At 42.8% G+C, this 13956-nt stretch overlaps 18 non-coding genes across 18 annotated transcripts; all 18 read left to right on the forward strand.

The window, feature by feature from the left end:
• The first annotated feature begins 102 nt into the window (after positions 1-102).
• On the forward strand, positions 103-185 carry TRNAL-CAA (transfer RNA leucine (anticodon CAA)). Its single transcript has one exon. It is a non-coding gene; the product is annotated as a tRNA-Leu (tRNA).
• Positions 186-1483: 1298 nt separating this feature from the next.
• On the forward strand, positions 1484-1566 carry TRNAL-UAG (transfer RNA leucine (anticodon UAG)). The gene has a single exon. It is a non-coding gene; the product is annotated as a tRNA-Leu (tRNA).
• Positions 1567-2198: 632 nt separating this feature from the next.
• TRNAL-CAG (transfer RNA leucine (anticodon CAG)) lies at positions 2199-2281 on the forward strand. The gene has a single exon. It is a non-coding gene; the product is annotated as a tRNA-Leu (tRNA).
• A 189-nt stretch (positions 2282-2470) lies between these two features.
• TRNAL-AAG (transfer RNA leucine (anticodon AAG)) lies at positions 2471-2553 on the forward strand. Its single transcript has one exon. It is a non-coding gene; the product is annotated as a tRNA-Leu (tRNA).
• Positions 2554-3579: 1026 nt separating this feature from the next.
• On the forward strand, positions 3580-3662 carry TRNAL-UAG (transfer RNA leucine (anticodon UAG)). The gene has a single exon. It is a non-coding gene; the product is annotated as a tRNA-Leu (tRNA).
• Positions 3663-4294: 632 nt separating this feature from the next.
• On the forward strand, positions 4295-4377 carry TRNAL-CAG (transfer RNA leucine (anticodon CAG)). The gene has a single exon. It is a non-coding gene; the product is annotated as a tRNA-Leu (tRNA).
• A 1289-nt stretch (positions 4378-5666) lies between these two features.
• Positions 5667-5749, forward strand: TRNAL-UAG (transfer RNA leucine (anticodon UAG)). The gene has a single exon. It is a non-coding gene; the product is annotated as a tRNA-Leu (tRNA).
• Positions 5750-6381: 632 nt separating this feature from the next.
• On the forward strand, positions 6382-6464 carry TRNAL-CAG (transfer RNA leucine (anticodon CAG)). Its single transcript has one exon. It is a non-coding gene; the product is annotated as a tRNA-Leu (tRNA).
• A 189-nt stretch (positions 6465-6653) lies between these two features.
• TRNAF-AAA (transfer RNA phenylalanine (anticodon AAA)) lies at positions 6654-6736 on the forward strand. Its single transcript has one exon. It is a non-coding gene; the product is annotated as a tRNA-Phe (tRNA).
• Positions 6737-7762: 1026 nt separating this feature from the next.
• On the forward strand, positions 7763-7845 carry TRNAL-UAG (transfer RNA leucine (anticodon UAG)). Its single transcript has one exon. It is a non-coding gene; the product is annotated as a tRNA-Leu (tRNA).
• Positions 7846-8477: 632 nt separating this feature from the next.
• TRNAL-CAG (transfer RNA leucine (anticodon CAG)) lies at positions 8478-8560 on the forward strand. Its single transcript has one exon. It is a non-coding gene; the product is annotated as a tRNA-Leu (tRNA).
• A 190-nt stretch (positions 8561-8750) lies between these two features.
• TRNAL-AAG (transfer RNA leucine (anticodon AAG)) lies at positions 8751-8833 on the forward strand. The gene has a single exon. It is a non-coding gene; the product is annotated as a tRNA-Leu (tRNA).
• A 1026-nt stretch (positions 8834-9859) lies between these two features.
• On the forward strand, positions 9860-9942 carry TRNAL-UAG (transfer RNA leucine (anticodon UAG)). The gene has a single exon. It is a non-coding gene; the product is annotated as a tRNA-Leu (tRNA).
• Positions 9943-10574: 632 nt separating this feature from the next.
• Positions 10575-10657, forward strand: TRNAL-CAG (transfer RNA leucine (anticodon CAG)). Its single transcript has one exon. It is a non-coding gene; the product is annotated as a tRNA-Leu (tRNA).
• A 189-nt stretch (positions 10658-10846) lies between these two features.
• On the forward strand, positions 10847-10929 carry TRNAF-AAA (transfer RNA phenylalanine (anticodon AAA)). Its single transcript has one exon. It is a non-coding gene; the product is annotated as a tRNA-Phe (tRNA).
• Positions 10930-11955: 1026 nt separating this feature from the next.
• TRNAL-UAG (transfer RNA leucine (anticodon UAG)) lies at positions 11956-12038 on the forward strand. The gene has a single exon. It is a non-coding gene; the product is annotated as a tRNA-Leu (tRNA).
• A 632-nt stretch (positions 12039-12670) lies between these two features.
• TRNAL-CAG (transfer RNA leucine (anticodon CAG)) lies at positions 12671-12753 on the forward strand. Its single transcript has one exon. It is a non-coding gene; the product is annotated as a tRNA-Leu (tRNA).
• A 190-nt stretch (positions 12754-12943) lies between these two features.
• Positions 12944-13026, forward strand: TRNAL-AAG (transfer RNA leucine (anticodon AAG)). The gene has a single exon. It is a non-coding gene; the product is annotated as a tRNA-Leu (tRNA).
• Positions 13027-13956: the final 930 nt, after the last annotated feature.

Consider the following 13956-nt stretch of genomic DNA (forward strand, 5'->3'; position numbering starts at 1 on the left):
TCTGTTGGAAATGCTTATAATGGGATAAATAAATTGAGGGCATGCCTTTTCGGTACCAAACTTGCATGGCTGTCTGGCTTGTGGAAGGTGCTGAAAATGCAAGTCAGGATGGCCGAGTGGTCTAAGGCGCTGCGTTCAAGTCGCAGTCTCTTCTGGAGGCGTGGGTTCAAATCCCACTTCTGACAAACCTGTGGTAAATCTTTTTTTTTCTTGAGGGAGAAAATCAGATCATTTCCCTCACATGGGCTTATATGGTTGTCTTTTTGGAAAAGTGCAGTGAGTTTTTTTCTTGCTATAGCCACTCATGGCCTAAGATGTGTGTTTTTTTTGTTCACACTATCTTTCTCACTATGTAGATGAACAAGCAGCTTGTGGTCAGGATGGCCGAGTGGTCTAAGGCACTGCATTAAGGCCGCTGTCTCTCCTGGAGGCGTGGGTTCGAATCCCACTTCTGACAAAACTTTAAGTCCATTTTGTCTCTGCGTTCCTTCAGAATCTCAGCTAAAAATTGGCAGTGCATATAATATCTGAATAAGTACCAAACTTCAGTTTCAACTGCAAATGAATTTGCCCAATTCTGTCTTCGAGCTCGTATAATATTCTTCTAGCACTAGTGGTGTTTTATGTGTTTTTTGGGGGGTGCCTAAAAAATCCCTTTTATTGAAGAAATGGCTTACATTCAGTCTTGTGATATTTTTGGTTTCCAATAAGTAGATTTTTAATTTTATGTAACCTCATTTTCTAATGATCCATTCAAGAGATGTTTCCACTATGAAATGAAGAGCAAGGGGAAAGAGCACAAATGATAGAGCTAGTGAGTGAGATGGGGTGTTGAGGAAGGAGAGAATGAAACAAAGACAGAGTGAGTGAACGGCAGGTAGGCATAGAAGAGGAGACTAGAAGAGAAGGTGACTTGCTTTTACCTGCTCTTAACCTCCCACCCATCTCAAACCAATCACAAACATACCTTCTATTCAACGTTGGTATGCAGAACTTCACTCCTCAGCCAGTGAGGGTGAGTCCCAAGCCAGGGGCTAGAGAGCAAAAGAATGGATGTGCTCAGACGTTCCTTGCTAGGGACAGTTGATCTGAAACAAGGCCTGCTCTCTTGTTTCCAGCAAGGAACTAGAAATTCTGCATGAATCTGCAAGGCACATTGACAGCATAAATTTGCATAAACTGCCCCACCTTCTGCCTTCCTACTTCCTGAGCAGTAGTTGTTTGTGTATAAAGAGAGAGGTCGCAGGCAAGGTAATTTTGTGAGTAGGATACAGAACCCTAAATAGCTGGTGAGAGGTATAAGTTATTCTAAAAGCATAAAAACAGTACACCTGTGAAATGAAATGCTTTCATATGTGATCTCCTGTGTTTATTGTCCTGTGCAAAAAGTTGCACCTTGTGTTTGAAGGTTGAAATTATTTCAAGCTTGCATGGACGCAGAAATTTCTGAGTGACTTTTATACATTTCTTAGGACTCTTCACTGTCAGGATGGCCGAGTGGTCTAAGGTGCTGTGTTTAGGCCGCAGTCTCCTCTGGAGGCGTGGGTTCGAATCCCACTTCTGACATGACTTTTGGAGATATAATCTTCTTCATCAGGATACCATCTGATGGAAGTTGCATCTGTTCGTCTTCACCTGGGACGTTATTCCGTCCTCGTCTAGTCAAGAGAGCTTGGGTTTCTCATATATTTCTGTTGTACAAAGTCTTGCTGATAAAGTGCAATCCTTACCAAATGAGCTTAGGACCCATGTAAGAGCTCATCTAGAAGAGTCATGCTCTTGTATTCCCTGGCCAGACAGGCCATGCAAATTTGGAAGAATGCCAAGCACCTGGTAGACATCTGTACGCCAGCACACTTACAGCAATGTCCTCAGGGCTGTGATCAGGGGCTGCTTAGATTTGCGTATTCCACCCTATGTTGTGACATTGAGCTCCCTTGTTGAATTTGCTTTAGTCAGCCAAGATGTGGCTGTTGACTCAATTTCAAAGCAGCTTTGGGCCGTTCAAGTGGCTGGTGAATAGCACTTTCTCTTTGTACGCTTTAAAGGTCTAAAGAGTTCTTCATAGGTACTGCTCTGTATGGATTGTTCAAAGATCTGTTGGAAATGCTTATAATGGGATAAATAAATTGAGGGCATGCCTTTTCGGTACCAAACTTGCATGGCTGTCTGGCTTGTGGAAGGTGCTGCAAATGCAAGTCAGGATGGCCGAGTGGTCTAAGGCGCTGCGTTCAGGTCGCAGTCTCTTCTGGAGGCGTGGGTTCAAATACCACTTCTGACAAACCTGTGTTTAATCTTCTTTTTTCTTGAGGGAGAAAATCAGATCATTTCCCTCACATGGGCTTATATGGTTGTCTTTTTGGAAAAGTGCAGTGAGTTTTTTTCTTGCTATAGCCACTTATGGCCTAAGATGTGTGTTTTTTTTGTTCACACTATCTTTCTCACTATGTAGATGGACAAGCAATATGTGGTCAGAATGGCCGAGTGGTCTAAGGCGCTGCGTTAAGGCAGCAGTCTCTCCTGGAGGCGTGGGTTCGAATCCCACTTCTGACAAAACTTTAAGTCCATTTTGTCACTGCGTTCCTTCAGAATCTCAGCTAAAAATTGGCAGTGCATATAATATCTGAATAAGTACCAAACTTCAGTTTCAACTGCAAATGAATTTGCCCAATTCTGTCTTCAAGCTCGTATAATATTCTTCTAGCACTAGTGGTGTTTTATGTGTTTTTTGGGGGGTGCCTAAAAAATCCCTTTTATTGAAGAAATGGCTTACATTCAGTCTTGTGATATTTTTGGTTTCCAATAAGTAGATTTTTAATTTTATGTAACCTCATTTTCTAATGATCCATTCAAGAGATGTTTCCACTATGAAATGAAGAGCAAGGGGAAAGAGCACAAATGATAGAGCCAGTGAGTGAGATGGGGTGTTGAGGAAGGAGAGAATGAAACAAAGACAGAGTGAGTGAACGGCAGGTAGGCACAGAAGAGGAGACTAGAAGTGAAGGTGACTTGCTTTTCCCTGCTCTTGACCTCCCACCCATCTCAAACCAATCACAAACATACCTTCTATGCAACGTTGGTATGCAGAACTTCACTCCTCAGCCAGTGAGGGTGAGTCCCAAGCCAGGGGCTAGAGAGCAAAAGAATGGATGTGCTCAGACGTTCCTTGCTAGGGACAGTTGATCTGAAACAAGGCCTGCTCTCTTGTTTCCAGCAAGGATCTAGAAATTCTGCATGAATCTGCAAGGCACATTGACAGCATAAATTTGCATAAACTGCCCCACCTTCTGCCTTCCTACTTCCTGAGCAATAGTTGTTTGTGTATAAAGAGAGAGGTCGCAGGCAAGATAATTTTGTGAGTAGGATACAGAACCCTAAATAGCTGGTGAGAGGTATAAGTTATTCTAAAAGCATAAAAACAGTACACCTGTGAAATGAAATGCTTTCATATGTGATCTTCTGTGTTTATTGTCCTGTGCAAAAAGTTGCACCTTGTGTTTGAAGGTTGAAATTATTTCAAGCTTGCATGGACGCAGAAATTTCTGAGTGACTTTTATACATTTCTTAGGACTCTTCACTGTCAGGATGGCCGAGTGGTCTAAGGCGCTGTGTTTAGGCTGCAGTCTCCTCTGGAGGCGTGGGTTCGAATCCCACTTCTGAAATGACTTTTGGAGATATAATCTTCTTCATCAGGATAACATCTGATGGAAGTTGCATCTCTTCGTCTTCACCTGGGACGTTATTCCGTCCTCGTCTAGTCAAGAGAGCTTGGGTTTCTCATATATTTCTGTTTTACAAAGTCTTGCTGATAAAGTGCAATCCTTACCAAATGAGCTTAGGACCCATGTAAGAGCTCATCTAGAAGAGTCATGCTCTTGTATTCCCTGGCCAGACAGGCCATGCAAATTTGGAAGAATGCCAAGCACCTGGTAGACAGCTGTACTCCAGCACACTTACAGCAATGTCCTCAGGGCTGTGATCAGGGGCTGCTTAGATGTGTGTATTCCACCCTATGTTGTGACATTGAGCTCCCTTGTTGAATTTGCTTTAGTCAGCCAAGATGTGGCGGTTGACTCAATTTCAAAGCAGCTTTGGGCCGTTCAAGTGGCTGGTGAATAGCACTTTCTCTTTGTACTCATTAAAGGTCTAAAGAGTTCTTCATAGGTACTGCTCTGTATGGATTGTTCAAAGATCTGTTGGAAATGCTTATAATGGGATAAATAAATTGAGGGCATGCCTTTTCGGTACCAAACTTGCATGGCTGTCTGGCTTGTGGAAGGTGCTGAAAATGCAAGTCAGGATGGCCGAGTGGTCTAAGGCGCTGCGTTCAGGTCGCAGTCTCTCCTGGAGGCGTGGGTTCAAATCCCACTTCTGACAAACATGTGTTTAATCTTCTTTTTTCTTGAGGGAGAAAATCAGATCATTTCCCTCACATGGGCTTATATGGTTGTCTTTTTGGAAAAGTGCAGTGAGTTTTTTTCTTGCTATAGCCACTCATGGCCTAAGATGTGTGGTTTTTTTGTTCACACTATCTTTCTCACTATGTAGATGAACAAGCAACATGTGGCCGAGTGGTCTAAGGCGCTGCGTTAAGGCCGCAGTCTCTCCTGGAGGCGTGGGTTCGAATCCCACTTCTGACAAAACTTTAAGTCCATTTTGTCTCTGCGTTCCTTCAGAATCTCAGCTAAAAATTGGCAGTGCATATAATATCTGAATAAGTACCAAACTTCAGTTTCAACTGCAAATGAATTTGCCCAATTCTGTCTTCAAGCTCGTATAATATTCTTCTAGCACTAGTGGTGTTTTATGTGTTTTTTGGGGGGTGCCTAAAAAATCCCTTTTATTGAAGAAATGGCTTACATTCAGTCTTGTGATATTTTTGGTTTCCAATAAGTAGATTTTTAATTTTATGTAACCTCATTTTCTAATGATCCATTCAAGAGATGTTTCCACTATGAAATGAAGAGCAAGGGGAAAGAGCACAAATGATAGAGCCAGTGAGTGAGATGGGGTGTTGAGGAAGGAGAGAATGAAACAAAGACAGAGTGAGTGAACGGCAGGTAGGCATAGAAGAGGAGACTAGAAGTGAAGGTGACTTGCTTTTCCCTGCTCTTGACCTCCCACCCATCTCAAACCAATCACAAACATACCTTCTATGCAACGTTGGTATGCAGAACTTCACTCCTCAGCCAGTGAGGGTGAGTCCCAAGCCAGGGGCTAGAGAGCAAAAGAATGGATGTGCTCAGACGTTCCTTGCTAGGGACAGTTGATCTGAAACAAGGCCTGCTCTCTTGTTTCCAGCAAGGATCTAGAAATTCTGCATGAATCTGCAAGGCACATTGACAGCATAAATTTGCATAAACTGCCCCACCTTCTGCCTTCCTACTTCCTGAGCAATAGTTGTTTGTGTATAAAGAGAGAGGTCGCAGGCAAGATAATTTTGTGAGTAGGATACAGAACCCTAAATAGCTGGTGAGAGGTATAAGTTATTCTAAAAGCATAAAAACAGTACACCTGTGAAATGAAATGCTTTCATATGTGATCTTCTGTGTTTATTGTCCTGTGCAAAAAGTTGCACCTTGTGTTTGAAGGTTGAAATTATTTCAAGCTTGCATGGACGCAGAAATTTCTGAGTGACTTTTATACATTTCTTAGGACTCTTCACTGTCAGGATGGCCGAGTGGTCTAAGGCGCTGTGTTTAGGCTGCAGTCTCCTCTGGAGGCGTGGGTTCGAATCCCACTTCTGAAATGTCTTTTGGAGATATAATCTTCTTCATCAGGATAACATCTGATGGAAGTTGCATCTCTTCGTCTTCACCTGGGACGTTATTCCGTCCTCGTCTAGTCAAGAGAGCTTGGGTTTCTCATATATTTCTGTTTTACAAAGTCTTGCTGATAAAGTGCAATCCTTACCAAATGAGCTTAGGACCCATGTAAGAGCTCATCTAGAAGAGTCATGCTCTTGTATTCCCTGGCCAGACAGGCCATGCAAATTTGGAAGAATGCCAAGCACCTGGTAGACAGCTGTACTCCAGCACACTTACAGCAATGTCCTCAGGGCTGTGATCAGGGGCTGCTTAGATTTGTGTATTCCACCCTATGTTGTGACATTGAGCTCCCTTGTTGAATTTGCTTTAGTCAGCCAAGATGTGGCTGTTGACTCAATTTCAAAGCAGCTTTGGGCCGTTCAAGTGGCTGGTGAATAGCACTTTCTCTTTGTACTCATTAAAAGTCTAAAGAGTTCTTCATAGGTACTGCTCTGTATGGATTGTTCAAAGATCTGTTGGAAATGCTTATAATGGGATAAATAAATTGAGGGCATGCCTTTTCGGTACCCCACTTGCATGGCTGTCTGGCTTGTGGAAGGTGCTGAAAATGCAAGTCAGGATGGCCGAGTGGTCTAAGGCGCTGCGTTCAGGTCGCAGTCTCTTCTGGAGGCGTGGGTTCAAATCCCACTTCTGACAAACCTGTGTTTAATCTTCTTTTTTCTTGAGGGAGAAAATCAGATCATTTCCCTCACATGGGCTTATATGGTTGTCTTTTTGGAAAAGTGCAGTGAGTTTTTTTCTTGCTATAGCCACTCATGGCCTAAGATGTGTGTTTTTTTTGTTCACACTATCTTTCTCACTATGTAGATGAACAAGCAACTTGTGGTCAGGATGGCCGAGTGGTCTAAGGCACTGCATTAAAGCCGCAGTCTCTCCTGGAGGCGTGGGTTTGAATCCCACTTCTGACAAAACTTTGCGTCCATTTTGTCTCTGCGTTCCTTCAGAATCTCAGCTAAAAATTGGCAGTGCATATAATATCTGAATAAGTACCAAACTTCAGTTTCAACTGCAAATGAATTTGCCCAATTATGTCTTCAAGCTCGTATAATATTCTTCTAGCACAAGTGGTGTTTTATGTGTTTTTTGGGGGGTGCCTAAAAAATCCCTTTTATTGAAGAAATGGCTTACATTCAGTCTTGTGATATTTTTGGTTTCCAATAAGTACATTTTTAATTTTATGTAACCTCATTTTCTAATGATCCATTCAAGAGATGTTTCCACTATGAAATGAAGAGCAAGGGGAAAGAGCACAAATGATAGAGCCAGTGAGTGAGATGGGGTGTTGAGGAAGGAGAGAATGAAACAAAGACAGAGTGAGTGAACGGCAGGTAGGCATAGAAGAGGATACTAGAAGGGAAGGTGACTTGCTTTTCCCTGCTCTTGACCTCCCACCCATCTCAAACCAATCACACACATACCTTCTATTCAACGTTGGTATGCAGAACTTCACTCCTCAGCCAGTGAGGGTGAGTCCCAAGCCAGGGGCTAGAGAGCAAAAGAATGGATGTGCTCAGACGTTCCTTGCTAGGGACAGTTGATCTGAAACAAGGCCTGCTCTCTTGTTTCCAGCAAGGAACTAGAAATTCTGCATGAATCTGCAAGGCACATTGACAGCATACATTTGCATAAACTGCCCCACCTTCTGCCTTCCTACTTCCTGAGCAGTAGTTGTTTGTGTATAAAGAGAGAGGTCGCAGGCAAGGTAATTTTGTGAGTAGGATACAGAACCCTAAATAGCTGGTGAGAGGTATAAGTTATTCTAAAAGCATAAAAACAGTACACCTGTGAAATGAAATGCTTTCATATGTGATCTTCTGTGTTTATTGTCCTGTGCAAAAAGTTGCACCTTGTGTTTGAAGGTTGAAATTATTTCAAGCTTGCATGGACGCAGAAATTTCTGAGTGACTTTTATACATTTCTTAGGACTCTCCACTGTCAGGATAGCCGAGTGGTCTAAGGCGCTGTGTTTAGGCCGCAGTCTCCTCTGGAGGTGTGGGTTCGAATCCCACTTCTGACATGACTTTTGGAGATATAATCTTCTTCATCAGGATAACATCTGATGGAAGTTGCATCTGTTCGTCTTCACCTGGGACGTTATTCCGTCCTCGTCTAGTCAAGAGAGCTTGGGTTTCTCATATATTTCTGTTGTACAAAGTCTTGCTGATAAAGTGCAATCCTTACCAAATGAGCTTAGGACCCATGTAAGAGCTCATCTAGAAGAGTCATGCTCTTGTATTCCCTGGCCAGACAGGCCATGCAAATTTGGAAGAATGCCAAGCACCTGGTAGACAGCTGTACTCCAGCACACTTACAGCAATGTCCTCAGGGCTGTGATCAGGGGCTGCTTAGATTTGTGTATTCCACCCTATGTTGTGACATTGAGCTCCCTTGTTGAATTTGCTTTAGTCAGCCAAGATGTGGCTGTTGACTCAATTTCAAAGCAGCTTTGGGCCGTTCAAGTGGCTGGTGAATAGCACTTTCTCTTTGTACTCATTAAAGGTCTAAAGAGTTCTTCATAGGTACTGCTCTGTATGGATTGTTCAAAGATCTGTTGGAAATGCTTATAATGGGATAAATAAATTGAGGGCATGCCTTTTCGGTACCAAACTTGCATGGCTGTCTGGCTTGTGGAAGGTGCTGCAATTGCAAGTCAGGATGGCCGAGTGGTCTAAGGCGCTGCGTTCAGGTCGCAGTCTCTTCTGGAGGCGTGGGTTCAAATACCACTTCTGACAAACCTGTGTTTAATCTTCTTTTTTCTAGAGGGAGAAAATCAGATCATTTCCCTCACATGGGCTTATATGGTTGTCTTTTTGGAAAAGTGCAGGGAGTTTTTTTTCTTGCTATAGCCACTCATGGCCTAAGATGTGTGTTTTTTTTGTTCACACTATCTTTCTCACTATGTAGATGAACAAGCAACAAGTGGTCAGGATGGCCGAGTGGTCTAAGGCGCTGCGTTAAGGCCGCAGTCTCTCCTGGAGGCGTGGGTTCGAATCCCACTTCTGACAAAACTTTAAGTCCATTTTGTCTCTGCGTTCCTTCAGAATCTCAGCTAAAAATTGGCAGTGCATATAATATCTGAATAAGTACCAAACTTCAGTTTCAACTGCAAATGAATTTGCCCAATTCTGTCTTCAAGCTCGTATAATATTCTTCTAGCACTAGTGGTGTTTTATGTGTTTTTTGGGGGGTGCCTAAAATATCCCTTTTATTGAAGAAATGGCTTACATTCAGTCTTGTGATATTTTTGGTTTCCAATAAGTAGATTTTTAATTTTATGTAACCTCATTTTCTAATGATCCATTCAAGAGATGTTTCCACTATGAAATGAAGAGCAAGGGGAAAGAGCACAAATGATAGAGCCAGTGAGTGAGATGGGGTGTTGAGGAAGGAGAGAATGAAACAAAGACAGAGTGAGTGAACGGCAGGTAGGCATAGAAGAGGAGACTAGAAGTGAAGGTGACTTGCTTTTCCCTGCTCTTGACCTCCCACCCATCTCAAACCAATCACAAACATACCTTCTATTCAACGTTGGAATGCAGAACTTCACTCCTCAGCCAGTGAGGGTGAGTCCCAAGCCAGGGGCTAGAGAGCAAAAGAATGGATGTGCTCAGACGTTCCTTGCTAGGGACAGTTGATCTGAAACAAGGCCTGCTCTCTTGTTTCCAGCAAGGATCTAGAAATTCTGCATGAATCTGCAAGGCACATTGACAGCATAAATTTGCATAAACTGCCCCACCTTCTGCCTTCCTACTTCCTGAGCAGTAGTTGTTTGTGTATAAAGAGAGAGGTCGCAGGCAAGGTAATTTTGTGAGTAGGATACAGAACCCTAAATAGCTGGTGAGAGGTATAAGTTATTCTAAAAGCATAAAAACAGTACACCTGTGAAATGAAATGCTTTCATATGTGATCTTCTGTGTTTATTGTCCTGTGCAAAAAGTTGCACCTTGTGTTTGAAGGTTGAAATTATTTCAAACTTGCATGGACGCAGAAATTTCTGAGTGACTTTTATACATTTCTTAGGACTCTCTACTGTCAGGATGGCCGAGTGGTCTAAGGCGCTGTGTTTAGGCCGCAGTCTCCTCTGGAGGCGTGGGTTCGAATCCCACTTCTGACATGACTTTTGGAGATATAATCTTCTTCATCAGGATAACATCTGATGGAAGTTGCATCTGTTCGTCTTCACCTGGGACGTTATTCCGTCCTCGTCTAGTCAAGAGAGCTTGGGTTTCTCATATATTTCTGTTGTACAAAGTCTTGCTGATAAAGTGCAATCCTTACCAAATGAGCTTAGGACCCATGTAAGAGCTCATCTAGAAGAGTCACGCTCTTGTATTCCCTGGCCAGACAGGCCATGCAAATTTGGAAGAATGCCAAGCACCTGGTAGACAGCTGTACTCCAGCACACTTACAGCAATGTCCTCAGGGCTGTGATCAGGGGCTGCTTAGATTTGCGTATTCCACCCTATTTTGTGACATTGAGCTCCCTTGTTGAATTTGCTTTAGTCAGCCAAGATGTGGCTGTTGACTCAATTTCAAAGCAGCTTTGGGCCGTTCAAGTGGCTGGTGAATAGCACTTTCTCTTTGTACGCTTTAAAGGTCTAAAGAGTTCTTCATAGGTACTGCTCTGTATGGATTGTTCAAAGATCTGTTGGAAATGCTTATAATGGGATAAATAAATTGAGGGCATGCCTTTTCGGTACCAAACTTGCATGGCTGTCTGGCTTGTGGAAGGTGCTGCAAATGCAAGTCAGGATGGCTGAGTGGTCTAAGGCGCTGCGTTCAGGACGCAGTCTCTTCTGGAGGCGTGGGTTCAAATCCCACTTCTGACAAACCTGTGTTTAATCTTCTTTTTTCTTGAGGGAGAAAATCAGATCATTTCCCTCACATGGGCTTATATGGTTGTCTTTTTGGAAAAGTGCAGTGAGTTTTTTTCTTGCTATAGCCACTCATGGCCTAAGATGTGTGTTTTTTTTGTTCACACTATCTTTCTCACTATGTAGATGAACAAGCAACTTGTGGTCAGGATGGCCGAGTGGTCTAAGGCACTGCATTAAAGCCGCAGTCTCTCCTGGAGGCGTGGGTTTGAATCCCACTTCTGACAAAACTTTGCGTCCATTTTGTCTCTGCGTTCCTTCAGAATCTCAGCTAAAAATTGGCAGTGTATATACAATCTGAATAAGTACCAAACTTCAGTTTCAACTGCAAATGAATTTGCCCAATTATGTCTTCAAGCTCGTATAATATTCTTCTAGCACTAGTGGTGTTTTATGTGTTTTTTGGGGGGTGCCTAAAATATCCCTTTTATTGAAGAAATGGCTTACATTCAGTCTTGTGATATTTTTGGTTTCCAATAAGTACATTTTTAATTTTATGTAACCTCATTTTCTAATGATCCATTCAAGAGATGTTTCCACTATGAAATGAAGAGCAAGGGGAAAGAGCACAAATGATAGAGCCAGTGAGTGAGATGGGGTGTTGAGGAAGGAGAGAATGAAACAAAGACAGAGTGAGTGAACGGCAGGTAGGCATAGAAGAGGAGACTAGAAGGGAAGGTGACTTGCTTTTCCCTGCTCTTGACCTCCCACCCATCTCAAACCAATCACACACATACCTTCTATTCAACGTTGGTATGCAGAACTTCACTCCTCAGCCAGTGAGGGTGAGTCCCAAGCCAGGGGCTAGAGAGCAAAAGAATGGATGTGCTCAGACGTTCCTTGCTAGGGACAGTTGATCTGAAACAAGGCCTGCTCTCTTGTTTCCAGCAAGGAACTAGAAATTCTGCATGAATCTGCAAGGCACATTGACAGCATAAATTTGCATAAACTGCCCCACCTTCTGCCTTCCTACTTCCTGAGCAGTAGTTGTTTGTGTATAAAGAGAGAGGTCGCAGGCAAGGTAATTTTGTGAGTAGGATACAGAACCCTAAATAGCTGGTGAGAGGTATAAGTTATTCTAAAAGCATAAAAACAGTACACCTGTGAAATGAAATGCTTTCATATGTGATCTTCTGTGTTTATTGTCCTGTGCAAAAAGTTGCACCTTGTGTTTGAAGGTTGAAATTATTTCAAGCTTGCATGGACGCAGAAATTTCTGAGTGACTTTTATACATTTCTTAGGACTCTCCACTGTCAGGATGGCCGAGTGGTCTAAGGCGCTGTGTTTAGGCCGCAGTCTCCTCTGGAGGTGTGGGTTCGAATCCCACTTCTGACATGACTTTTGGAGATATAATCTTCTTCATCAGGATAACATCTGATGGAAGTTGCATCTGTTCGTCTTCACCTGGGACGTTATTCCGTCCTTGTCTAGTCAAGAGAGCTTGGGTTTCTCATATATTTCTGTTGTACAAAGTCTTGCTGATAAAGTGCAATCCTTACCAAATGAGCTTAGGACCCATGTAAGAGCTCATCTAGAAGAGTCATGCTCTTGTATTCCCTGGCCAGACAGGCCATGCAAATTTGGAAGAATGCCAAGCACCTGGTAGACAGCTGTACTCCAGCACACTTACAGCAATGTCCTCAGGGCTGTGATCAGGGGCTGCTTAGATTTGTGTATTCCACCCTATGTTGTGACATTGAGCTCCCTTGTTGAATTTGCTTTAGTCAGCCAAGATGTGGCTGTTGACTCAATTTCAAAGCAGCTTTGGGCCGTTCAAGTGGCTGGTGAATAGCACTTTCTCTTTGTACTCATTAAAGGTCTAAAGAGTTCTTCATAGGTACTGCTCTGTATGGATTGTTCAAAGATCTGTTGGAAATGCTTATAATGGGATAAATAAATTGAGGGCATGCCTTTTCTGTACCAAACTTGCATGGCTGTCTGGCTTGTGGAAGGTGCTGCAATTGCAAGTCAGGATGGCCGAGTGGTCTAAGGCGCTGCGTTCAGGTCGCAGTCTCTTCTGGAGGCGTGGGTTCAAATACCACTTCTGACAAACCTGTGTTTAATCTTCTTTTTTCTAGAGGGAGAAAATCAGATCATTTCCCTCACATGGGCTTATATGGTTGTCTTTTTGGAAAAGTGCAGGGAGTTTTTTTTCTTGCTATAGCCACTCATGGCCTAAGATGTGTGTTTTTTTTGTTCACACTATCTTTCTCACTATGTAGATGAACAAGCAACAAGTGGTCAGGATGGCCGAGTGGTCTAAGGCGCTGCGTTAAGGCCGCAGTCTCTCCTGGAGGCGTGGGTTCGAATCCCACTTCTGACAAAACTTTAAGTCCATTTTGTCTCTGCGTTCCTTCAGAATCTCAGCTAAAAATTGGCAGTGCATATAATATCTGAATAAGTACCAAACTTCAGTTTCAACTGCAAATGAATTTGCCCAATTCTGTCTTCAAGCTCGTATAATATTCTTCTAGCACTAGTGGTGTTTTATGTGTTTTTTGGGGGGTGCCTAAAATATCCCTTTTATTGAAGAAATGGCTTACATTCAGTCTTGTGATATTTTTGGTTTCCAATAAGTAGATTTTTAATTTTATGTAACCTCATTTTCTAATGATCCATTCAAGAGATGTTTCCACTATGAAATGAAGAGCAAGGGGAAAGAGCACAAATGATAGAGCCAGTGAGTGAGATGGGGTGTTGAGGAAGGAGAGAATGAAACAAAGACAGAGTGAGTGAACGGCAGGTAGGCATAGAAGAGGAGACTAGAAGTGAAGGTGACTTGCTTTTCCCTGCTCTTGACCTCCCACCCATCTCAAACCAATCACAAACATACCTTCTATTCAACGTTGGAATGCAGAACTTCACTCCTCAGCCAGTGAGGGTGAGTCCCAAGCCAGGGGCTAGAGAGCAAAAGAATGGATGTGCTCAGACGTTCCTTGCTAGGGACAGTTGATCTGAAACAAGGCCTGCTCTCTTGTTTCCAGCAAGGATCTAGAAATTCTGCATGAATCTGCAAGGCACATTGACAGCATAAATTTGCATAAACTGCCCCACCTTCTGCCTTCCTACTTCCTGAGCAGTAGTTGTTTGTGTATAAAGAGAGAGGTCGCAGGCAAGGTAATTTTGTGAGTAGGATACAGAACCCTAAATAGCTGGTGAGAGGTATAAGTTATTCTAAAAGCATAAAAACAGTACACCTGTGAAATGAAATGCTTTCATATGTGATCTTCTGTGTTTATTGTCCTGTGCAAAA

This window comes from Lissotriton helveticus, chromosome 8, assembly GCF_964261635.1.
Source record: "Lissotriton helveticus chromosome 8, aLisHel1.1, whole genome shotgun sequence".
Lineage (NCBI taxonomy): Eukaryota > Metazoa > Chordata > Amphibia > Caudata > Salamandridae > Lissotriton > Lissotriton helveticus.